Source organism: Lissotriton helveticus, chromosome 2_1, assembly GCF_964261635.1.
Source record: "Lissotriton helveticus chromosome 2_1, aLisHel1.1, whole genome shotgun sequence".
Lineage (NCBI taxonomy): Eukaryota > Metazoa > Chordata > Amphibia > Caudata > Salamandridae > Lissotriton > Lissotriton helveticus.
The window spans coordinates 360,538,267-360,563,906 of record NC_136059.1 but is presented as its reverse complement, the minus strand read 5'-3'; the positions used below and the strand labels follow the sequence as shown (position 1 = coordinate 360,563,906).

Genomic DNA, 25,640 nt, shown 5'->3' with positions numbered 1-25,640 from the left:
TTGGCTGTGCCTCAGCCTTTAGCACTTTACGGAGGATACGACATTCCTTGAGGGTGTTGTCTTGGGGTTCCTTGTGGTTACTCATCTGTTCTGGGCTTGTGGCTCCTTTTTTGTTATAAATTGTGGTTGCAGACTTTTTGTCGTCTGCCATGACATTTGTCACATTTTTTTTTTCTGCTTCCAGGAAGGATATCGCCTTCGCTTTGCAGTGTTGCTCCTCGGAGCGGTGCTCTGCTCTATTCCTTCTATGACTTTGTGACACAGTGCCTGGCAGTGCCCCTAATGGTGCTGTTCCTCACCATTCGCTTCTTTCCTTTCAGTTTCACTGATTTTTTCGCACACTGTTCCCCTACTCTCACTGTTTTGTTTGTGATGGCTCCGTGTTGTGGCGCGGAAAAGTTCTCCGAAGAAAACTGGTGTCAGCGCGCCGAGGTGGGACTTACGTGACCTCGCTGACGTCACGCGGACAACGTCAGGGCGGAGTTACGTGGTGCCGTCCCCTGGTGCGCAGAGATGCTGTGGGCAAAACATTTCCGGATCCAGTCTCACGCCTGGGGATAATTCTACGTTAAGGAATCTGCTGCTAGAATCGTCTCTACCATATACATCGTTACCGGAGGTAAGTAACTTGTACTTCTGGTGTATACTCTATCTGCAGATTCCACACCTATCCGCCCACCATATGAAATGTTAATGAAATTCTGTCTTGTATTATTCTGGTACTGCAGTCCTTCATTGATGTCAATCAATCTGAATCTAGCCGTGAACGTTGGGAAAAAATGGAGAGAAACTTACGTTATGCTCAAAGAGGCGTTGCCTGGCATCACTTCCCGCGCTGAGGAAGTCAAGCGCCTCTGCCAGCGACTACTTTGCTTTGAAGTTTCCGGATCTATTCTGACACCTGGAGTTTGTTCTATGTGTGAGGAACCTGCAGAAAGATAGAGTATACACCAGAAGTCCGTTGCCAAAGGTAAGTAATGTTTTCTTCTTATTGGTAACTTAAAAATGCAGCAAGAAATGTGGGTAACACCATATCACTTTTGGAAACTATACACGAGATGTCGATTCCACAGCTGAACCTCAGGTTTGGTCAATCAATGAACTCAGATTTGTCGAGCACGTCACTCGTGAGGGTATCCAGTCACAGGGTTCTTGCTGGGATCAGTCGAACAATAGAAGAAAAAAACAAGGAGAAAGCAATAAAAACAAGAGAAAAGCAAGGAGAAAGCACTAAAAAACCGGGGGTGGGGGGGAGTAAGGAGAAAGAAGTGAAAACAAGGTAAAAGCAAGAAGCAGTCACTCAAAAGATGGGGGAAAAGCAAGGATAAAGCAGTGAAAACTAGGGTAAGGCAAGGAGAAAGCCCTCAAAAACAGGGAAAATGAGGGAAAAGCAGACCATGTAAACAATATAACAAAACAAATAGCTTAGACTAGGCCTATTTATTTCAACATTTTTGCTTTAGTACTTTTATTCAGTACATTACATATATCAGTTGACTCTAGTTTAAAATAATGTTACTGCCAAAAAAATGATGGACGGAATGCTGACAATGCAAACTTCTCCCCCAGTCAAAAGACCTGGGTTAAATCCATCGTTCTTTTGCCCACTACGCCACCCCAGTTTGGACCCAGCCATATGCAAATCAGTCTTGAGCCTGTGCCTTAATGAAACAGTCCAGACCGAACTGCCATGCCAGGTCCTCCCTGGACCGGAAACCAGCATCCTGGGACCGGTTTCAGGGTATGTCACCCTTCTTCAGCAAGGCTTGCTTGAATCCAGTGGCACAGTGAGCAAGGGACCCACGTCTGGGCGTACCCATCCCACTTAGGGCGAAAAGTGTTACAGCAAACAAATGATCCATCAATAGTTTTTTTTGCATTTGTCACCCCGAGTGGGACGGGTATGCCGAGACGTGGGTCCCGTGCTCTCCATGCCACTGGAGTTGAGCTATCCTGGCTGATGATGGCTGAAAGCCTGAAACCGGTCCTAGGATGCTTGTTTCCAGTCTAGGGAGGACCCGGCCTGGCAGTTCGGGCTGGACTGTTCCCATTGGGCGCAGGGTCAAGACTGATTTGCATATGGCTGGGTCCAAACTAGAATGGCATGGTGAGCAAAAAAACGATGGATTTAGGCTCAGATCTCTATACTGGGGTGAATGTATGACATTGTTCTGTAGTAGGGGATCTCTGTGTATAGTTAAAGTGGCTATACCACCTGGCCAGTCCACCTTCCATCCTTTGGATCGGGGGGTTCCTCAGGGCTCCTCGTTGAGCCCAACCTTGTTCAACCCTTACGTGAAACCGCTAGCTGCGATCGTCAAACAATGGGGTTTGACGAAGACCTCATATGCTGACGATACGCAGCTGGCGGTGACACTGAGCGGAGACCCTAAGGTGGATGCCCCCAGATTCCGAGCAGGACTAGTGGCCGTAGCAAATTGGTTAAGAACCAATTGCTTACAACTGAACGCCAAAAAAACCGAAGTTATGGTGTTGGGGAAACATGCAGAGCTTTGGGGAGATCAGTGGTGGCCTCCTGAACTGGGCGTCACTCCCGTTCCAGTTTCCGAGGTAAAGAACTTAGGAGTTTGGCTGGATCCGGCTCTTACTTTCACGAGCCATACGAAGAAGGTTGCAGCCACCTGCTACGGTATTTTGCGAGGCTTAAGACCGGTTCTTAAGTTTTTTGATCCCTCCACACGGCAGCTCGTGGTCCAAGCCACGGTTTTATCTCGGCTGGACTACGGCAGCGCGCTGCTGTTGGGGATAAAGCAGGCTAAGGCATCCAGGCTTCAAAGGGTACAGAATGCTGCAGCGCGGGCCATTGTCGGCCTTCCTAGACATTGTTCTATGTCCAGCACTATTTCTGCCCTTCATTGGCTGCCGGTCAGGCAAAGAATTAAGTTCAAGTCGCTTTGCCTGGCCTTTAAAATCATGAAGCTTTCTTCGCCGCCTGCACTTGCGAACTTGCTTATCCCCTATATCCCTTTGAGGTCCTTGAGATCGGAGGCTCTTCATCTTGCGGTCTGCCCCGTTGTAAACTCAGTAGGATGGGTGGCCGCTCCTACCGAGTGCTTGCCGCTGGTCTGTGGAATTCTCTCCCGGTGCACATCCGTGCTCTGAATAATCTTACCGTTTTTAGACGTGCTATTAAAACTTTCCTGTTTTCTGTACTTGGTTAGTCGTCTTATTTCTTTTTCTTCGTGTTATGTTTTAGTACCTGTTCAAGCGCCAGGACGCCCCTTCGCTGGGGCAGCTGTGCGCTTTATAAAAATCAATAACATAACATAACATAACATAGTCATAATCTAGTGAATAGTCCCGCCCATGTGCGAGGACCCCAGCAATCAAAAATAATCTCTTAAGTTGTCAGAAAATTGCAGCACTGCAAAGACACTTAAGAGAAAATTTAAAGACAAATAATGCAGCCTATATCCACAGGCTACACTGTCCAGTACTTCAACTAGAAAATTCCACCAAAAATCCACAAACAGCAAAGCCTGTCCAGATTTCCCTTGCTTCAACAGCAAACACCCTCAGAAATGACAGAGAGGAAGGCATGGACAGACAAGCCCCATAGGCTGCCATTATGTGGCTTAAATAGGATACTGTGCCTTTAAGAGAACTTTCCAGAACTTCTCCCAGTATCCCAGAATGCACAGCAGGTCCCTCTCACTTCAGTTCTTTTTTCCGGCTCCTGCTTACAGGACCCTGGTGCATTGAGCTCTCCCCTTTTCAAGGGTTTATTGGAGTTTTTGTAAACTTTTTGGATTTAAAAGTGTTTTCAGTTGCTGCTTGGTGTTTCCTTTCACTTCTGTGTGTTTGTTCAGGCTTTTTAGGGCTCTAAAATGCCTGCTTTATTCGATAAGTGCCCAGCATGTGGAAGGAAGAAGGCCAACACTGATCCACACGACGTCTGCATTCTTTGCCTCCCTGAAGAGCATTTTCCTGAAGATTGTGACATCTGCCAGACCTTTTCGACAAGGACCCTGAGGGAAAGGCTGAGAATTAGGCTCCAAGGCCTGGAAGAGAGGCGACTGCAGGCTGCAGGTGGGTCTGGGCAGGCTGGGAAGGCTCCCTCTGCCCCTGCTGAGGCCTCTGGGCGGCTCCCCCGAGGCAGGAAGACCAGCAAAAGGTCCCGGTCTCCGTCGACATAGATTGCATCAACGACGACATCGAGAGGGATGACAACGGTGTGTTCTCCTTCTCCCCGGGGCTCCGGGTCGAGACAGTGTGGAAGATCGACGTCGAGAGGCCTGGATAGTCCGCCGTCGAGGTCACCGCCGACGACGTCGGAGTCGAGGCATCGCCGTCGACGAAGGAGGCACCGGCGCTCGCCGTCGAAGCGACACCACCGGTCGCCGTCAAGCAGATCGCCGTCGAGGACTGCGAGGAAACGGTCATCGAGGAGGAGTCGACGCTCGCCGTCGAGGTCTGACCGTCCGTCGTCGAGGGGGCGACGGTCGTCGTCGAGGAAGAAGCACTCAACGTCGAGGAGACGGCGCTCGACGCCGGAGTCGAGGGGTCGCCGTTCCACACCTGAAAAACGACGCTCGACGTCGAGCAGGAAGAGATCAGCATCCCCGAGGGTCTCCGCCTCCCCTAAGCGGCGCAGAAGGGATTCTGGCGCGAAAAGTCACGCTGGATCTGGGGACGGACGTCGGAGGCGTCGCTCACGCTCTGGAGGGTCTGGGTCACAGGCTCCTCCCCCGAAGAAGTCACCGGGCTCGGTGTACTCGGTGGTATATACGCCGCCAAGGCCTGCGACTCCCCCACCTCTACCGAAGGAGGTTCCTCCGGTTAATCCGTTGCTACCTCCACTACCTCCGCTACCCCCTGCGGGGCAACCTCCGCCGCCGGTCCCCCCTCATGGGCCCGCGCCTTTGCCGGAGAGACCTCCTGTCAGGCCACCGAGGTCGGTGTCGCTGCCTCTGCTTCCGACACCTCCTAAGGGGACACCTACTCCGAAGCCCCAAGATAGGCCACGGAAGACGCCTCCACGGAAACCGGTGGAGCGCCCTCGTACTGGGAGGTCCCGCTCCCGTTCCAGGAGAAGGGAACGTTCGCGCCACAGGTCTTCCACACGATCTCGACGGCGCCACAGAAGGCACAGGTCTCGTTCCCGGACCAGGTCAGGGACCAGGGACTATTCCCCGACCTTGTCGGATTCGCCAGACACGAGGGTTTCACCGATTGATGATCTGGTGTCCTTTCAGGACGTACTGTTACGTGGTGCGGCGAAATTGGGCATTACTTTGACGGTGCCCACTCCCAAGACATCAGTCATCTTCGAGACGCTACACCAGAAGCATTTGTCTCGGCCGTTACTGCCACTGGTGCCGGGTCTGGAAGAACCGGCCATGGATCTTTTTCTCACCCCAGCGGTGACTAAGGCGGCACCCTCTAGACTGCAGAAGAAGTTCCGGGCTCCGGACTCGGACCCGGCCTTTCTAAGGGTGGAACCCCCTCCAGATTCGGTGATTGTGACGGCAGCGCGCAAACAGCATGCCACCACGCCCTCCTCCACAGTTCCACCAGATAAGGAATCTAGGTGGTTGGATTCGTCTGGGAGAAGAGTTTGTGGGACTTCGGCGACCGCAATGAAGGCCGCTAGTGCCACTGCATTGTTGGGTCGGTATGACAGAGCCCTCTGGGAATCCCTTCAACAGTTTGTGGAGCTCCTACCGCGGGACAAGCGGGAAGACTTCCAAGAGGTGATGAACGAAGGGATGTTGGTGGCGAATCAAGTCATCAGCGCTGCAGCCGACTCTTCTCTGCTGGCGGCGCATGGTTTCTGCCACGGAATTAACCAGCGAAGACATGCATAGCTCCGCCTTACGTCTCTGAAACCGGACGCTCAATAAAGGGTTGCCAATCTCTCGTTCTCTGGCGAAACCCTGTTCGGGAAGCACGCTGATGCGGAGGCCAAAACGCTCACGGTGGTGGGTTTGGAGAAGCCCAAGGAGACCAAGAAGTCATACCGTCCGTTCCAACGTCGGTTCGGTGGTCAAGGCAGAGGGCGTGGCCAGTCTTCTGGACAACAGCAGCAACAACAACAGCAGCAGTTCAGAAGACCGTTCCAGAAGCGCAAGAGAGGCAGAGGCGGCCATCAGTCGACTCCAGCGACTAAAGGCCAGGCCGGGTCTAGGCCCTGAGCGCTTACTTCCCCTGCAACTGTTACCCGCTCCGGTGGGGGGAAGCATTCAATCTTTTCTGGCAGAGTGGAGAAAAATTACTCAGGACAAGTGGGTGCTGAATATTGTTTGCAATGGATACAGTCTTCGGTTCACCAGCCCGCCTCCATGAATTCCTCCGGTCAGCTCGCAGTATCAACTGCGCGTGCTCCAGGCGGAGGCCAATATCCTGTTAAGGAAAAGGGCGATAGAAGACGTACCTCGGTCTCAAAGAGGAAGAGGTCTGTACTCCCGGTTCTTTCTGGTTCGCAAAAAGGACAAGAACGAGTTCAGGCCCATTCTGGATTTGCGACAAGCAAACAAGTGGATTCGCAGAGAAAAGTTTCGCATGCTGTCGTTGCATCAGATTTATCCTCAGCTGCAACGGGGAGACTGGCTGTGTGCCATAGACCTCCAGGATGCATACTTCCATGTGCCCATTGCACACAAACACAGGAAGTTCCTGCGGTTCCAAGTCGGCGCCAATCACTATCAATACACAGTACTGCCATTCGGACTGAAGTCTGCACTGAGAACATTCTCAAAGTGCATGGCGGTGGTAGCTGCACACCTAAGGAGGAACAAGGTGTTTGTCTACCCGTACCTGGACGACTGGTTGATCAAGGCCTCCTCCTTCACGGAAGCGCAGGCGCACTTCCAGAAGACGTGCGTTCTCTTGAACAAGCTGGGGTTGCACATCAACATGTCCAAGTCGGTACCGACTCCAGTCCAGTGCATTCAGTCATTTGGAGCCTCCATCGAAACGCTGTCGGCAAGCGTGTCTCCTTCGGAGGAGCGACGATTATCACTGCTTCGGAAGGCTCGGGCTCTTATGACCGCTCCGTCCACAACAGTGAGGACGGTGTCTTCTCTACTAGGATCGATGGCCTTGTGTATCTTCCTAACACCCCATGCACGGCTGCACATGAGGCCGTTGCAAGAGTGCTTGGAGGATCAGTGGGATCAGAGGAGAGGATCTTGGGACGACAAGATACGTCTATCTCTGCATGTTCTTCAGTCTCTGAGGGGGTGGTGTTCAGCGGAGAATCTCCTCAGAGGGGTTCCCTTCCACAAGGACATTCCCACTCAGACTATCGTGACGGACGCTTCTCTCCAGGGATGGGGGGCGCACTCCGGAGACCTGCAAATTCAAGGGACGTGGTCCCCGACGGAGTCCACGTACCACATCAATTTCCTGGAACTCAGAGCTGTTCACTTGGCACTGAAGGCCTTTCACCCGTCCTTCCGGACCAACTCTTTGCTTGTACAGACGGACAATACGACCACAATGTATTACCTGAACAAGCAGGGGGGGCTCGAGATCGCGCACTCTGTCGCAGGAGGCGCAGGCGATCTGGCACTGGCTTCTGGCTCGAGGACTGACGATAACGGCTACCCATCTGCCAGGTGTGCAGAATGTTCAGGCGGACGCGCTGAGCAGACTGATTCAGGAAAACCACGAATGGGTCATAAACGACGAAGTGCTAGGAGAAGTCTTCGCAAGGTGGGGGACTCCAGACATAGATCTGTTCGGCTTTGCCGAAAACATGAAATGCTGAGACTTCGCCTCCAGGTACTACCAGCCGGGGACGCTGGGGAATGCGTTATGGATCAACTGGTCGAACAGCTTTCTGTACGCTTTCCACCCATTCCCCTGATTCCGACGGTTCTCATCAAGCTGTCCCAGTCCAGGGCGCGGATGATACTGATTGCCCCGGAATGGCCCAGACAGTGGTGGTTCACGGACCTGCCTCACCGGTCTCTCCTTCCTCACATTCGGCTGCCGTGCAGGCCGGATCTTCTCACGAAGTTCGGGGGGCTGATGTTGCACCCCAACCTCTCGTCTTTGAGTTTGGCGGCATGGCTCCTGAGATAGTGCAATATGGCCATTTGAATCTGCCCGATTGCATGGACATACTGAAGGAGTCTAAGCGACCTTCCACTCGGACTTCATATGCTTACAAGTGGAAGAGGTTCTGTATCTGGTGCAAGTCCAAGAACTATGACCCAACGACGTGCAAGGAAGATGTCATCCTTCCTTACCTTCTACATTTGGCGCAGTCTGGCCTTAATGTTCATTCCATTAAGGTTCATCTTGCTGCATTGACTGCCTACAGGAAATGCCCTTCACAGACTTCCTTCTTCCAGATCCCTGTGATCAAAGATTTTCTGGAAGGCTTGAAGAAAGTATTCCCTCCTGTCAGGCTCCCTTCACCTTCATGGGAATTGAATGTGGTGCTGTCCAGGTTGATGAAGGAGCCTTTTGAACCTATTCATAAGGCTACGTTGCAGCACCTGTCCTGGAAGGCGGCGTTCCTCATGACCATTACATCGGCCCGCAGGGTGAGTGAAATTCAGGTGTTGTGTTGCCAAGAACCTTATACTGTATTTCATGCTGCTAAGGTTATGCGTACTCACCCTAAATTTCTTCCCAAGGTTATTTCTGATTTTCATGTCAACCAGACCATAACTTTGCCTACGTTTTTTCAGAATCCTTCATCTCCAGCGGAAAGGTAGTTACATTCCCTGGATGTTAGGAGGGTATTGAAATTTTATCTGGATAAGACCAAAGATATTCGTAGGTCGGACCAATTGTTTATCAATTATGGATCGGTCAGGACGGGTCTTGCGACCTCTAAGCAGTCTATCTCTAGGTGGATTGTGTCCTGCATACAGTTATGTTACCAAAAAGCTAATAAGACCTTAGGAGGTAAGCCTAAGGCTCATTCCACCAGGCTGCCACGACAGCCTTGCTCCGTAATGTTCCGATTGCAGAAATCTGCAAGGCGGCCACTTGGAAGTCGGTTCATACCTTTGCTAAGCATTACTGCCTGGACATTGATGCCAGGGCAGACGCTCAGGTTGGGCAGGCTTCGCTGCGAAATCTGTTCGCACAATAGTGGTGTTAATTCTCTTTTCTCCACCGCCGCTTTGGTGTGGGGATGGGCTTGCCATTCTATTCACTAGATTATGACTATACACAGAGATCCCCTACTACAGAAGGAGTAGTTTCTGTCCTGTAACTCCAGTTCTGTAGTAGGGGTATCTCTGTTATAGTCATAAGCGCCCTCCCGCCTCCCCGGTGGAGAGAGATGTTCATTTAAGGAATGCGACAGGTCTGGCGTGTTACGCCTTCAAAAAGAACTGAAGTGAGAGGGACCTGCTATGCATTCTGGGATACTGGGAGAAGTTCTGGAAAGTTCTCTTAAAGGCACAGTATCCTATTTAAGCCACATAATGGCAGCCTATGGGGCTTGTCTGTCCATGCCTTCCTCTCTATCATTTCTGAGGGTGTTTGCTGTTGAAGCAAGGGAAATCTGGACAGGCTTTGCTGTTTGTGGATTTTTGGTGGAATTTTCTAGTTGAAGTACTGGACAGTGTAGCCTGTGAATATAGGCTGCATTATTTGTCTTTAAATTTTCTCTTAAGTGTCTTTGCAGTGCTGCAATTTTCTGACAATTTAAGAGATTATTTTTGATTGCCGGGGTCCTCGCACATGGGCGGGACTATTTACTAGATTATGACTATAACAGAGATACCCCTACTACAGAACTGGAGTTACAGGACAGAAACTACTCCTTCTGCATTCAGTCCATCAATTGTTATTTTTGCATTTAGTTCAAAATAAAGCATGTGATGAAGTCGGTGAAATTTACATTAGAAAATCAAACTTTCAAATTGCTGAACATTATTGAGAAAATAACCCTTCAGACAACTCTTCTATTACACAATTTGGGAAGATGGGAAACAAATATATGATGAGAGCTGGTTCCAGAGCGGGGGAGATGAGGGAATGAAACGCAAAAGTTTCATATATTTTTACTTTGTTTTGTACATAAGTTATAAAGTGAAAGGACTGTGTGAATTAATTGAAATGTGCTGTCTCAAAGAAATGTGTTCTTGACATTTGGTAGTCATCCAAATTAAATGGGGCTGTGAAGAGAAGTGGATAAAAACTGAAAGGGAAAGATCTATGAATCAGTGTTAGTAAAGAAATGCCTCTTTTTTTATGTTCACCCCAAATGTTTTGGACTGGTGCTGCAGGTTTGTTGACTCTGAGTGCACTGAGGCCAACTAACCAGACCTCAGTGCCCTGACCTTAAAATCTATTTGTTTCACTAGATTATACCCAATTGGCACAAGCTAACTTACTTGTAAGTACCTAAGGCCTCTAAGTGAGAGGTGGAGGTGGCCATCAGTCGACTCCAGCGACTAAAGGCCAGGCCGGGTCTAGGCCCTGAGCGCTTACTTCCCCTGCAACTGTTACCCGCTCCGGTGGGGGGAAGCATTCAATCTTTTCTGGCAGAGTGGAGAAAAATTACTCAGGACAAGTGGGTGCTGAATATTGTTTGCAATGGATACAGTCTTCGGTTCACCAGCCCGCCTCCATGAATTCCTCCGGTCAGCTCGCAGTATCAACTGCGCGTGCTCCAGGCGGAGGCCAATATCCTGTTAAGGAAAAGGGCGATAGAAGACGTACCTCGGTCTCAAAGAGGAAGAGGTCTGTACTCCCGGTTCTTTCTGGTTCGCAAAAAGGACAAGAACGAGTTCAGGCCCATTCTGGATTTGCGACAAGCAAACAAGTGGATTCGCAGAGAAAAGTTTCGCATGCTGTCGTTGCATCAGATTTATCCTCAGCTGCAACGGGGAGACTGGCTGTGTGCCATAGACCTCCAGGATGCATACTTCCATGTGCCCATTGCACACAAACACAGGAAGTTCCTGCGGTTCCAAGTCGGCGCCAATCACTATCAATACACAGTACTGCCATTCGGACTGAAGTCTGCACTGAGAACATTCTCAAAGTGCATGGCGGTGGTAGCTGCACACCTAAGGAGGAACAAGGTGTTTGTCTACCCGTACCTGGACGACTGGTTGATCAAGGCCTCCTCCTTCACGGAAGCGCAGGCGCACTTCCAGAAGACGTGCGTTCTCTTGAACAAGCTGGGGTTGCACATCAACATGTCCAAGTCGGTACCGACTCCAGTCCAGTGCATTCAGTCATTTGGAGCCTCCATCGAAACGCTGTCGGCAAGCGTGTCTCCTTCGGAGGAGCGACGATTATCACTGCTTCGGAAGGCTCGGGCTCTTATGACCGCTCCGTCCACAACAGTGAGGACGGTGTCTTCTCTACTAGGATCGATGGCCTTGTGTATCTTCCTAACACCCCATGCACGGCTGCACATGAGGCCGTTGCAAGAGTGCTTGGAGGATCAGTGGGATCAGAGGAGAGGATCTTGGGACGACAAGATACGTCTATCTCTGCATGTTCTTCAGTCTCTGAGGGGGTGGTGTTCAGCGGAGAATCTCCTCAGAGGGGTTCCCTTCCACAAGGACATTCCCACTCAGACTATCGTGACGGACGCTTCTCTCCAGGGATGGGGGGCGCACTCCGGAGACCTGCAAATTCAAGGGACGTGGTCCCCGACGGAGTCCACGTACCACATCAATTTCCTGGAACTCAGAGCTGTTCACTTGGCACTGAAGGCCTTTCACCCGTCCTTCCGGACCAACTCTTTGCTTGTACAGACGGACAATACGACCACAATGTATTACCTGAACAAGCAGGGGGGCTCGAGATCGCGCACTCTGTCGCAGGAGGCGCAGGCGATCTGGCACTGGCTTCTGGCTCGAGGACTGACGATAACGGCTACCCATCTGCCAGGTGTGCAGAATGTTCAGGCGGACGCGCTGAGCAGACTGATTCAGGAAAACCACGAATGGGTCATAAACGACGAAGTGCTAGGAGAAGTCTTCGCAAGGTGGGGGACTCCAGACATAGATCTGTTCGGCTTTGCCGAAAACATGAAATGCTGAGACTTCGCCTCCAGGTACTACCAGCCGGGGACGCTGGGGAATGCGTTATGGATCAACTGGTCGAACAGCTTTCTGTACGCTTTCCACCCATTCCCCTGATTCCGACGGTTCTCATCAAGCTGTCCCAGTCCAGGGCGCGGATGATACTGATTGCCCCGGAATGGCCCAGACAGTGGTGGTTCACGGACCTGCCTCACCGGTCTCTCCTTCCTCACATTCGGCTGCCGTGCAGGCCGGATCTTCTCACGAAGTTCGGGGGGCTGATGTTGCACCCCAACCTCTCGTCTTTGAGTTTGGCGGCATGGCTCCTGAGATAGTGCAATATGGCCATTTGAATCTGCCCGAAGATTGCATGGACATACTGAAGGAGTCTAAGCGACCTTCCACTCGGACTTCATATGCTTACAAGTGGAAGAGGTTCTGTATCTGGTGCAAGTCCAAGAACTATGACCCAACGACGTGCAAGGAAGATGTCATCCTTCCTTACCTTCTACATTTGGCGCAGTCTGGCCTTAATGTTCATTCCATTAAGGTTCATCTTGCTGCATTGACTGCCTACAGGAAATGCCCTTCACAGACTTCCTTCTTCCAGATCCCTGTGATCAAAGATTTTCTGGAAGGCTTGAAGAAAGTATTCCCTCCTGTCAGGCTCCCTTCACCTTCATGGGAATTGAATGTGGTGCTGTCCAGGTTGATGAAGGAGCCTTTTGAACCTATTCATAAGGCTACGTTGCAGCACCTGTCCTGGAAGGCGGCGTTCCTCATGACCATTACATCGGCCCGCAGGGTGAGTGAAATTCAGGTGTTGTGTTGCCAAGAACCTTATACTGTATTTCATGCTGCTAAGGTTATGCGTACTCACCCTAAATTTCTTCCCAAGGTTATTTCTGATTTTCATGTCAACCAGACCATAACTTTGCCTACGTTTTTTCAGAATCCTTCATCTCCAGCGGAAAGGTAGTTACATTCCCTGGATGTTAGGAGGGTATTGAAATTTTATCTGGATAAGACCAAAGATATTCGTAGGTCGGACCAATTGTTTATCAATTATGGATCGGTCAGGACGGGTCTTGCGACCTCTAAGCAGTCTATCTCTAGGTGGATTGTGTCCTGCATACAGTTATGTTACCAAAAAGCTAATAAGACCTTAGGAGGTAAGCCTAAGGCTCATTCCACCAGGCTGCCACGACAGCCTTGCTCCGTAATGTTCCGATTGCAGAAATCTGCAAGGCGGCCACTTGGAAGTCGGTTCATACCTTTGCTAAGCATTACTGCCTGGACATTGATGCCAGGGCAGACGCTCAGGTTGGGCAGGCTTCGCTGCGAAATCTGTTCGCACAATAGTGGTGTTAATTCTCTTTTCTCCACCGCCGCTTTGGTGTGGGGATGGGCTTGCCATTCTATTCACTAGATTATGACTATACACAGAGATCCCCTACTACAGAAGGAGTAGTTTCTGTCCTGTAACTCCAGTTCTGTAGTAGGGGTATCTCTGTTATAGTCATAAGCGCCCTCCCGCCTCCCCGGTGGAGAGAGATGTTCATTTAAGGAATGCGACAGGTCTGGCGTGTTACGCCTTCAAAAAGAACTGAAGTGAGAGGGACCTGCTATGCATTCTGGGATACTGGGAGAAGTTCTGGAAAGTTCTCTTAAAGGCACAGTATCCTATTTAAGCCACATAATGGCAGCCTATGGGGCTTGTCTGTCCATGCCTTCCTCTCTATCATTTCTGAGGGTGTTTGCTGTTGAAGCAAGGGAAATCTGGACAGGCTTTGCTGTTTGTGGATTTTTGGTGGAATTTTCTAGTTGAAGTACTGGACAGTGTAGCCTGTGGATATAGGCTGCATTATTTGTCTTTAAATTTTCTCTTAAGTGTCTTTGCAGTGCTGCAATTTTCTGACAATTTAAGAGATTATTTTTGATTGCCGGGGTCCTCGCACATGGGCGGGACTATTTACTAGATTATGACTATAACAGAGATACCCCTACTACAGAACTGGAGTTACAGGACAGAAACTACTCCTTCTGCATTCAGTCCATCAATTGTTATTTTTGCATTTAGTTCAAAATAAAGCATGTGATGAAGTCGGTGAAATTTACATTAGAAAATCAAACTTTCAAATTGCTGAACATTATTGAGAAAATAACCCTTCAGACAACTCTTCTATTACACAATTTGGGAAGATGGGAAACAAATATATGATGAGAGCTGGTTCCAGAGCGGGGGAGATGAGGGAATGAAACGCAAAAGTTTCATATATTTTTACTTTGTTTTGTACATAAGTTATAAAGTGAAAGGACTGTGTGAATTAATTGAAATGTGCTGTCTCAAAGAAATGTGTTCTTGACATTTGGTAGTCATCCAAATTAAATGGGGCTGTGAAGAGAAGTGGATAAAAACTGAAAGGGAAAGATCTATGAATCAGTGTTAGTAAAGAAATGCCTCTTTTTTTATGTTCACCCCAAATGTTTTGGACTGGTGCTGCAGGTTTGTTGACTCTGAGTGCACTGAGGCCAACTAACCAGACCTCAGTGCCCTGACCTTAAAATCTATTTGTTTCACTAGATTATACCCAATTGGCACAAGCTAACTTACTTGTAAGTACCTAAGGCCTCTAAGTGAGAGGTTAATCCCAGGGACTGCAGCACTGGTTGTAGCCGTATTTAGGAGAGCAGGGTTACATGCTGACAACTTATCTGTGCAAATTTCTGAATGAGACTAACAAAGGTAAAACTTCAAGATATCAAGCAGCTTGTTAAATTGAGCCCGCCTTGAAGCTCAAGTCGAAATAATGTAACTTGTTGCTGTATGCAAATGTAAAAAACTATGCCACTTTGTTGCCCAAAGTCTCCTGTTCCCATTCGTGGTTGCACATGGGGTCTATTCCCGAGACAGCTTTCTACCCTCCTGGGGAGATGTGTAAATGACTCCCGGGAAAGGACGCAATAGTGACCTGCGTGAGGAAGAGGTGTAACCTCTCCCCGGCAGTAAGTCACATGGGTGTTGGCCCAAAAGGTGAGCTTCAAAGGAGAAGCAGCCTTTGAAAGACACATTGCAAATACATCGGACTATTGCTGCTCTATAGTTTAGACAGACAGTATGACACTAGGGAAAGTGATATAGAGCCATTTGTGTGACAGGTTTTGCAGGGGGGTGTACCCACACCTTTGTGTTGGACTAGAGAGCTCTGAACTTCGAGAGAACTGTTCTGTCATGTTGTAAGTGGCTAGAATGGAGCCTTCTGGGGTGGCTAGATGCCACACTACAGAGGAACTAGTCATCAGGAGGAAGCAAACCTTGTAGCTCATTGGCTAGTGACCTCAACCTTCCATGAGAGCATTTTCAGGGCATAAAAGGCCACCCCAAGCACCGAGAAACCAGATATAGTTGGCCTGAAAAAAAGGACTAAAGAAGGACTGCCCTGCTGCACCAAGGACCCGGCGAGGAGAGGCTGCATCAACATGGACCGTGCCTGCTGAACCTGGTGGCTAGCTAAGGAAAGGACTGTGCTTGCAGTGTCATGCTCGTGGAGAAGTCGACTTCTGAGCCCATCTGACGCAAGAGACTCCAAGGGTCAGTTGGCTGACCTCTTGTTCTTAGCTAAGAACCGCAACAGCTGAAGTAGCCTGCTGGGGCGAAGTGGTAGTCCAGATTCCTGGAACGTCTCTCCTTGCCACCATGCAGCCAAAGGGACCAGGACCCAATGATCAAATGTTGCCCCTGAGTTTGCTTAGACCCGGGAGAGTAATTGATGTGCAGATTGGTCGTCCAGATTCAAGTTGGCAATAAAAAAAGGAAACCGCTGAAACCACTTCAGCGGGCAACAGGTAGCCCAGTGGCGATTGTCAAGCTCAAGAGGACTTCGAGGGATGTTGACCCCTGTGACCAGGATCAGCTCATCAAGCCTGTGGAACATGGAGTAACCCCAGGAAGACCCCCGATCCACCGCACAGCATCTTTGGCATCCTTGAGCATCCTGTATCTCTTGCATCACAATCACTCCATAGAAGTCCATGGCAAGGAGCTAGTGATACTGGAACTGGACTGGAGACTGTTTTTCTCGCCAAAGTAGCTGTTGCTGCGGACCCTGCTGGTCACCCTGACTGGCTCCCTGTCAGAGTTGGCCACCTAAAGTAAGTCAAAGTAACCGCAACAATACTTACCCAGTTTTTTCTAAGTGTAAAATTCATTGCATTTGCTAATGCTTGTTCGTGGCTTATTGAAAAGTATTGATTTACTATACCTTAAAAATTCTATATATCTGGAACCCTCCGGTGGATCTTTTTCGTTTCTATTTTTATAAGTTGGTGTCTGATTTCCTGAGTGTCTTGTATTCCTTCTCCAGCCGTTTTAGTGCTGTTTAAATGTAATTGTGTAAGTCTGACTTCTCAGAGACACAGCTACCCAGGTTTGAGCTAAGATTTAACAAACAAAATCTGAAAGATCCTTAGGGGGTTGATAATGTATTAGGTGGTGAAGTCTCACTACCACACCCTATAATAGACCCCATTTCATCACAGTATGCAACATTACAAGACACAAAAATTAAAAGTGAGCTATAGAGGCAAATGATGAAATAAGAAGGGACATTAACAGCGTACATTTTAGACGAATGGGAGCCTTTTGTAGACAGGGCGGTATAATCAGACGGAACAGAAAAAAAAACAGTGATACCTAGTTAAAGTAGTGCAAAGATGTATATCTATATGTGTATATCTAGATGTGTATGTATATGTGATGAATCATGTCAAAAGCTTCAGACAAATCAAGTGAAATCAAAACAGAGGAATGTTTGTGGTGTGAAGAGCATTGTGGATTAAGTTGGAAGCAAACTACAGAGATGTTTCTAGAGAGTGTGTCTGAGACACAAACCAGATTGTTCAGGGGTAGTACATTGCATGAATCAAGAAAAGCTTAATTTTATTATAGAATTTTCGCTTGTTATGAGAGAAATGGATTGAAAATATGTAATTAAAGAATCCAGTAACTTTTGCCTGCTAATCGTATTTCTCCTGTATTAGATTTTGTCCTTTGAAAATATTGGCCCACTTACCCTTTTCTGCTCTTACTCAGTGGTGTGGCAGGTTGAGGGGGGCGTGGGGGTGTGAGCGCGGGAGTGAGCGCAAGTGGGTGCGGGAGTTTAATAATAATTTAAAAAAATTCAAAATAGGAAAGTTACCGGAAGCTGCTGGCTGCCTCCAGTGTCACGCTACGGTGGTCTTCTTCCTTGTGCAAGCAGGCACTAGAGCAACATCAGACTCCCTGTGCAATCCCCGAGCTGCTCTCATCTTATGAGAGCAGCGCGGGGATTTGCTTGAGCGGGCTGCTTTTTCGTTCAGGACAGGGGCCTGTGCTGTTTCTCCAACCTGATTGTTCAATACAGCCGGGTTGGAGAAACCTATAAAACTTTATAAATTAATAAATGAGTGCGCATGTGTTTGGCCGGCCTATGGCAGGCTGTCAAACACACATGCCCAATTAGAAGTGCACATGGCACTCCTCCCATGCCTTCCCCTCCCTACACACGGCTCAGCTAGCAGGTGAAAAATAAACGATGATAAAACATTGTTGTATATGAATTTAGGACCCTAGTGTAATTTTCCCGATTCATGCCCATATATAGGTATAAATCACCCGATCCTTATATAGGCATAGAAATCATAACCATATTTAGACTTCGCCTATGCAGTCCAAATACGGAATGGCTACTTCCACTAGATCCTAAAATCCACAACGATTTCTTGGAAAAACCCGCCTTCAGCAGTCATGGACTTCCCCTTGCTTGAATATTGATTTATCCAAGAACTCATGGAGTTTTCAAAGAACTGAGTCTTTGATGATGTTATTATGTCCAACCTTCCGTCAAACTAGGCACCTTCAAGGTATAAATATGCCCACATGTGCCCAAGCAAACACACAGTGGTTTGGTACATAAAACAAGGGGACCCGTAAAGGTAGCGAGGGACCTCGGGTAATTTATATGTTTAGAGCTAACAAATCTCTTTGGCACTAAGAGGAGCAGACTATACGGTGCTGAGCATTGAAAAACTGGAAAGATTACCATTAACCGTTTCTGAGAAACCTGTCTTGGAATGGATAATACATGGCACCATCACAAGTTCAAGTTCAGGAGTTTGTATAGCGCACTACTCACCCAGAGGGTCTCAAGGCGCTTGGGGGAGGGGTGAAATATTTATCGAAAAGCCAAGTTTTAAGTTCCTTTCGGAAAGAAATGTGGTTCTGTGTGAGGCGGAGGTGAGAGGGGAGAGAATTCCAGGTCTTGGCCGCCAGGTAGGAGAAGGATCTTCCTCCCATGGTGGATCTGTGGATGCGCGGAACTGCGGCGAGGGCTTGATTGGAGGATCTTAGTTGGCGGGTGGGTGTGTAGAAGGACAGTCGTGTGTTGAGGCATTCTGGTCCTAGTTTGTAGAGGGCCTTGTGTGCGTGGGTGTGGAGACGGAACGTTATTCTCTTGTTAACGGGAAGCCAGTGGAGGTCTTTCAGGTGACCGGTAATGTGAGCTTGGCGAGGGATGTCCAATATGAGTCTGGCTGATGCGTTTTGGATGCGTTGGAGTTTTTTCTGTAATTTGGCTGTGGTTCCGGCGTAGAGGGTGTTTCCATAGTCCAGTCGGCCGGTGATCAGTGCGTGGGTGACAGTCTTTCTTGTTTCGGTGGGGATCCAACGGAAGAATTTTTTTGAGCATACGAAGTACGTTGAAGCAAGAGGATGAGACGGCGTTAACTTGTCTGGTCATCGAGAGGGAGGAGTCTAGGATGAAGCCTAGGTTACGTGCGTGGTCTGTGGGTATGGGTGCTGTGCCCAGGGCCGATGGCCACCATGAGTCGTCCCAGGCAGAGGGGGTTGATCCTAGGATGAGGACTTCCGTTTTGTCTGAGTTAAGTTTTAGGCGGCTGTTTTTCATCCATTCGGCAACTTCTTGCATGCCTTCGTGAAGATTGGTTTTGGCGGTGTTAGGGTCTTTGGTGAGGGAAAGGATCAGCTGGGTGTCGTCAGCGTAAGAGATGATGTTAAGGTTGTGTTGTCGCGCGATGGATGCGAGGGGACTCATGTAGACGTTGAAGAGGGTGGGACTGAGTGATGATCCTTGTGGTACTCCGCAGATGACTTCGGTGGCCTCGGATTTGAATGGGGGGAGTCGGACTCTCTGGGTTCTCCCAGCGAGGAACGAAATTATCCAGTCCAAGGCTTTTCCTTGTATGCCGATGTTGCTGAGGCGTTGTATGAGGGTGCTGTGACAGACTGTGTCGAAGGCGGCGGATAGATCCAGTAGGATGAGGGCGACTGTTTCTCCGTTGTCCAGTAGCGTTCGGATGTCGTCTGTTGCTGCAATGAGGGCGGTTTCGGTGTTGTGTTTGGCTCGAAAGCCGGACTGTGAGGTGTCGAGGGAGTTGTTGGATTCAAGGAAGGCAGCGAGCTGGCTATTGACGGCTTTTTCAATGACTTTGGCAGGGAATGGGAGGAGGGAGATGGGGCGGTAGTTTTTGAGTTCGGGAGGGTCAGCTGTGGGTTTCTTCAGGAGGGCGCTGAGTTCGGCGTGTTTCCAGCTTTCTGGGAAGGTAGCGGAGTTGAAGGAGCAGTTCATGACATCACGGAGATGGGATGCGATGATGGAGTCTGCTTTGTTGAAAATGTGGTGGGGACAGGGGTCGGTTGGCGAGCCTGAATGGATGGAGTTTATTAGGCGGGTGGTGTCTTCAGTGGTGATTGGGTTCCAGGCGCTAAGGTTGTTAGAGGGCGGTTTAGGTTCAGAGGTGGGTGGAGTGGACTGTTCTTTGGAAATGTTCTCAAAGCTGTTATGTATGTCGGTGATTTTGTTGTAGAAGAAAGCGGATAACAAATCGCAGAGGTCTTGGGAGGGAGTAATGTCGTTTGAGGCTGCGGTGGGGTTGGTAAATTCTTTGACGATGTTGAATAGTTCCTTGCTGTTATGGGCGTTGTTGTCGAGTCGGTCCTTGAATGCTGATTTTTTGGTGGATCGGATCAATTGGTGGTGTTTGCGGGTGGCTGTCTTGAAGGTGGTCAGGTTGTCAGTGGTTGGGTTTTTTCTCCATGTTTTCTCGAGAGTACGGCATAGTTTCTTGGCTTTCTTAAGGACATCGTTGAACCAGGGGGCCTTTTTGCTACCCTGTCTGGTTTGGTGGTTTTTCAAGGGTGCTAATTCGTCAACGCTGTGAGTGATCCATTGTTTGAGTTTGGTGGCAGCTTGGTTTGGGTCCGATGAGAGGGCGGGAGGGTTTTGGTTGAGCGATGTGAGGAGTTGGTCGGTGGTGATTTTGTTCCAGTTTCTTCGCGGAATAGGTTGTGGGGGGGTTGTGGGTCGAGGTAGTTTTGTAGCTGAAGGGAACACAGCTGTGGTCCGTCCAATGGAGATCTGTGGTAGATCGAAGGAAATGTGCTTGCTGGAGGAGAAGATTGGGTCGAGCGTATGTCCGGCTACATGGGTGGGGGTGTCAACAAGTTGTTTGAGTCCGAGATTGGCCAGGTTGTCCAGGAGGGTGGTGGTATTGTTGTCGTTTTTCTTTTCCAGGTGGAAGTTGAGGTCTCCCAGTAGAATGTAGTTCTCGGAGGTGAGGGCATGTGGGCTGATGAAGTCAGTGATGTCTTCGCTGAATTGTTTACGGGTTCCTGGTGGTCTGTAGATGAGGGTGCCTCTAAGTGTGGTCCTGGGGTCGGTGTGGATCTGGAAGTGGAGGTGTTCGGCGGTTGCAAGGTTATCGTCGAAGCTGGTCGTGATTCTGATGGTGTTCTTATGGACGATGGCAATGCCTCCTCCTGTTTGGTTGGTGCGGTCTTTTCGGATGATCTTGTAAGCGTCCGGGATGGCGGTGGTGATGTCGGGTGCTGATGAAGCGTTCATCCAGGTTTCTGTAAGGAATGCGACGTCCGGTGAAGCAGTGTCGAGTAGGTCCCAGAGTTCAGTGGCGGGTCTGTGGACCGAGCGGGTGTTCAGCAGGATGCACTTCAGGTGGTTAGAGTTGGAGCTGTGTTTGGAGTTAGTGGATTTGGTGTGGGTCTTGATGCAGGCGAACTTGCATGAGTGGCAGGCGAAGGGACCGTGGGTTCGTCCTGGGGCAGCTTCGTAGCAATGTGGTGTGCGTCCGGGGTTAAGGGCTGAGAGGGTGGCGGCGTCATACGTTATACGGGAGGAGGTCAGTTTGCGGGGGCCAGGGGGTCTGGCACTGGGCGCGGTCCAGGCACAGACGGGTGTAGACTGGCTTACCTTTGGCGCACCTTCGGCGCGCATGGGGGGCGACCGCTGCGCGTGGATGCTGCGCGAAGGTCCATCTGTCATAAATGGAGAATGGAGGGGGCGGAGCGTGGGAGGGGCAGCTGGGAGACGGGAGCGGGGGGGACGGGCTGGAGGCACAACACAAAATGGCAGCAAACAACAACAATAGGCAAACAGGACGAGATTGGGGCACGATGCGCAATAAGCGCTACAGCAGCTGAGCAGGCACAAATTAAGCAGGCAAATAAATTCTAAGTCAGTGCGAGCAAATCACGATACCAGTGACGATTTTCCAATTTCAGTATTGCTTACAACATATACCAGCAGGCCTGTATGAAAGGTTGGGTAAAGGATACATTAAGTCAACCTGGAATTTACCATACACACACAAATGTTGGAGTGGGGGAAAGGAAGTGTTTCTTAGTAGTGAAAATTGTAAGAACTCGCTAAGCGGTACGCTTTCATGCGAAGGTATTAATTTACACGGAGCCTGTGAAGGTTCTTCAAATAAGCTTTCTTGCCACATGCACGGTTCACCAGCAGCAGTGATAGAACCAATTTTCTGGCAGCTTTCCAATGGCAGCTACGTTATGCTCCATGATAACAGCTGTTGTGGCATGTTGCCAGGAAAAGCGTATCTAGTTAGTGTGTCAGCCAGGGTCACTTGTTGTATGCAAGTATTGTATCCAAAAAGCAAGACAGACAGGGATTCGGCATTATGGCCTTCACTGAATATCTCTTCTATACGAATTGATACTTTAAGCAGAATGAAAGACATTCTTTTGCAAAAAAACTGTGCCTCTGACCTCGTCTAGAGAAACGTATGATCTGCAAGTTGCAAGGACTTCTGCAGAGATACATGCATTATTATCAACAAACTGCCCAGTACATTTCGCAGAAATGTTAGGTCAAATCTTAAACATGTCTGATATCAGCAGTATTGCACATGTATTTAAGACAAATTTTTCGGGGCTGTTGGCACCATTTGAAGCAGTCCTCTGCATTTTTCTAAATTTCGTTCACTCTGTCTTCGGCGGCCTTCCTCTCATTTTGGGACTCGTAGCAGGAATTCTATTTTTGTTTATTCTGCTCCGATATGGCAAGTCCAGTCACCAACGATACCCAGACTACCATGGACGCCCTCCTGGCTATGCGGTACCGTGACAGAATTACACAGATTCTTGGCTTGGCTCGTTTAAGAGATCTGAATACCACATGGTTTCATTCGTTCAGACCAATCTGGCAAGATTGCATCTTACCTGTTCTACGATGCCTGCTTTGTGGAGAGGAATGCGTGTTAGATGTTTGATGAACACTACCATCGGTTGCGCCAAAGGATGCAGATGCATTACTGGGTCCGGTAACGGCTCACGTGTTGTGTTGCCCCCAACGGCTACCAATCCTGATGATGGCATTCATTGAGATCCCACCAGCGAATACAACAGGAGGTGAGATACGAGGATCAAAAGGCACACAGGTACCATCTGATTTGAACATTGCTAACGCGATAACTGACGCTGACGGCGATGCTTCTCATGTGTGCACAATTGATCTACTTAATGAAGTAGTTCCACTTTCACCTACTGTGGTAGACAATTTCTTTGCCAGCTTAGACGATTTGATGTTTTCTCCTGACACCAAGAATAACTTTTGAAATCTGCACACAGCGTTCCATGAACTCTGAATTTGGCCTTGACTTTTAGTAACAATCCTTCCGAAAAACCTTTGGAACTCTATTTTTCTACGGCTAATTTTGATTTTTTTCCCAAAGAACTTAAAAGATTATTTTTTTTGGGGGCACAAAGTAATCTGCTTAAAGTAGAACTATTCTTAGAGAATAAGAAATTCTTCAAATACTTCCTAAGAGACAATATTTGGCCTGTCCTCAAAATGAAAACAGTATATTATTTCTGCTATGGAATGGTCTCGACCTTTTATTCTGTAACTTAGAGCCATTTCATAAATGTCATTACATGATTCGTTCAGTTAGCTTTGCCAACATCATAATTCATTTTTTAAATGATGCCTATTGCTTTTAGATGCGTACTATACAAATGCTCATTTTTCGTGTGCAACCTTATCAAATGCATTTTGTGTATTTTGGGTAGGATTGTAAACACATGCTTCAGATATGTTTTAGTGCTTATAATTTAGTAATGTTAAACATAATAAAGAGGAGTGGGTGTTGTATATGAATGTAGGACCCTAGTGTAATTTTCCCGATTCATGCCCATATATAGGTATAAATCACCATCAGGCATAGAAATCATAACCATATTTAGACTTGGCCTATGCAGTCCAAATACGGCATGGCTACTTCCACTAGTTCCGAAAATCCACAACGATTTCTTGGAAAAACCCGCCTTCAGCAGTCATGGACTTCCCCTTGCTTGAATATTGATTTATCCAAGAACTCATGGAGTTTTCAAAGAACTGAGTCTTTGATGACGTTATAATGTCCAACCTTACGTCAAACTAGGCACCTTCAAGGTATAAATATGCCCACATTTGCCCAAGCAAACACACAGTGGTTTGGAGCAATTCGACTATCTACTTGCCCGACGCACTGCTACAGCAAGTGCCGAAGGAAGTCGACCCTCCAGCAGACGCACTGAGAGAGACGCTGTCTTTTCTCTTGCCGAGAAATCCAGCTCCAGTGTTTCCAAGCTACCCTTGTGGGTTGTTGGGAAATCGAGTCCTGAGAGAGAGGTACCAGACCTCTTTCATTCTAAAACCAAGGTACGGAGCTGAATAGACCCTTAGAGAATTCTTGGATTAGATTCTTGGCAAAAGAATACTGAAACTAAGCTACACCTCACTTACTCCTTCCCTTGTACTAGACCTAGGTTAGGTACACCGGGGTAGGCGTATTTAGAAGCACCAGTTGAGTACTTTTAGTCTTTATTTATTAATGTAAGTATTTTATGGCTTAGAAACCATATCACGCTTTTACAGTATTATTTTATAATTCTCTTCGTACTTTACGCATTGTACTTTGCAACCAGTATTACGATTGTAGCAGTTCATTTCTCCTGCATGAGACAGACGACTGTTCAATAAATACTTTTTATTAAAAACGCTTGTCTCTCTATTTCTCTGCACCTCTGGTGAAACGAAGCATGCACGATTAACTAGGTGAAATAACTATCTATTGTTTCCGCGACTCTAGAGACACATTTTTTATTCTTGGGAAACAAAGTTGTCAAGTTTATGCGGTTATCAGAAACTAATCCCTTCTTGTGTATTGGAGAAAGTTTCTAGTGATCTCTAAGCTAGCTGGCACTCGCAATTAAGTCTAGTATATTCGATAGAGACCTAGTAGACCTCAGTCCTACGTCAAATCTATAGAATATATTATTCCAATGCGCAGAGCCTATTGGGAATTAAGGAACTACACTACAACATAGTTTTATTTTTCACCTGCTGGCTTTGAGCCAGCGGGGCATTGCATTGCAGAGGAGCCGCCCCTACTCCTACTGGGTTTTCTATGAGTGTTTTTTTATGTTTTCATTGGCTTCAATATTTTTGAAGGAATCTATATTCTGTTTCACAAACTGAAAAGGATCTCTAGGACATCCAGACCTCTTGTGTCTGGCACTTAGTTGTGACAAATGATTCCATCCCCTGACCCGTTCACCTTGATGTCGTGGAGGATCAAGGGGTTAATTTTAGAATAGTGAGAATCCTTTGGAAACAAAGTTCAAGGGTAAGACATTTTTGTGCTAGTTTCAAACGTATCAGTTTATATTTGAATGAATCTTATCTTTAATGAGAAGTATCAAACAAAGTACCATTCCTTCCCCAGACTTATGATTATAGGTAAAATGTATAAATCCATTTTCTTAGAGCAATCCTGTGATTCACAAAATCACAAGGTTTGTGACCACAACATTTTTTTTTTCTATTTACTAAATACATATTGGCAGTCAGAAAGGCTTTTTTGACTGGAAAAGTGAGTTTTTCAGTCCATCCTGAATTGCAGGTCAGAGAGGCTGTGAAAGGGGCAAATCCTTCTAATATTGAGTTTGCAGTGTTATGTACCAGTGGCTTGCAGCTGCAATTTGCAATTGCAAACCATTGACCAGCTACCTCAAAGTTCAGGTGTCCCATGGACACATCTTCTAATTCGAAGGGTAGGAGGTTTGGGGAGTTCAGGCAGTGATTGCTTTTTTTTAAGCAGTAAAGGTACTTTTAAGGAACACTGCTTCTTTAAAGTAAAATAAAATCCTGTTTGGGGAAGCAAATACCTGGATGGTGGTCTGCTGTTACTTACAGGCCACCATCCCTGTGTTTGTAGCTAATCAGAGGGAATTGCAAATAGGTACTAGTTCAATTAATATTCATGAGGCAGTTAGTTCTGCGACCCCCTGCATCTACTAGAATATAAGTTGCACCG

At 48.1% G+C, this 25,640-nt stretch overlaps 1 protein-coding gene and 1 long non-coding RNA gene across 3 annotated transcripts in view; one reads left to right on the top strand and one right to left on the bottom strand.

The window, feature by feature from the left end:
• Positions 1–25,640, top strand: part of NUP155 (nucleoporin 155) — an 898,957-nt gene that overhangs the window by 649,771 nt on the left and 223,546 nt on the right. The window lies entirely within an intron of this gene.
• The window catches only part of LOC144817980 (uncharacterized), a 347,207-nt gene continuing 322,588 nt past the window's right edge, over positions 1,022–25,640 (bottom strand). Inside the window, exon 4 of the long non-coding RNA XR_013607013.1 lies at positions 1,022–1,155. This is a non-coding gene — a long non-coding RNA (uncharacterized LOC144817980). The remainder of the gene's footprint in view (positions 1,156–25,640) is intronic.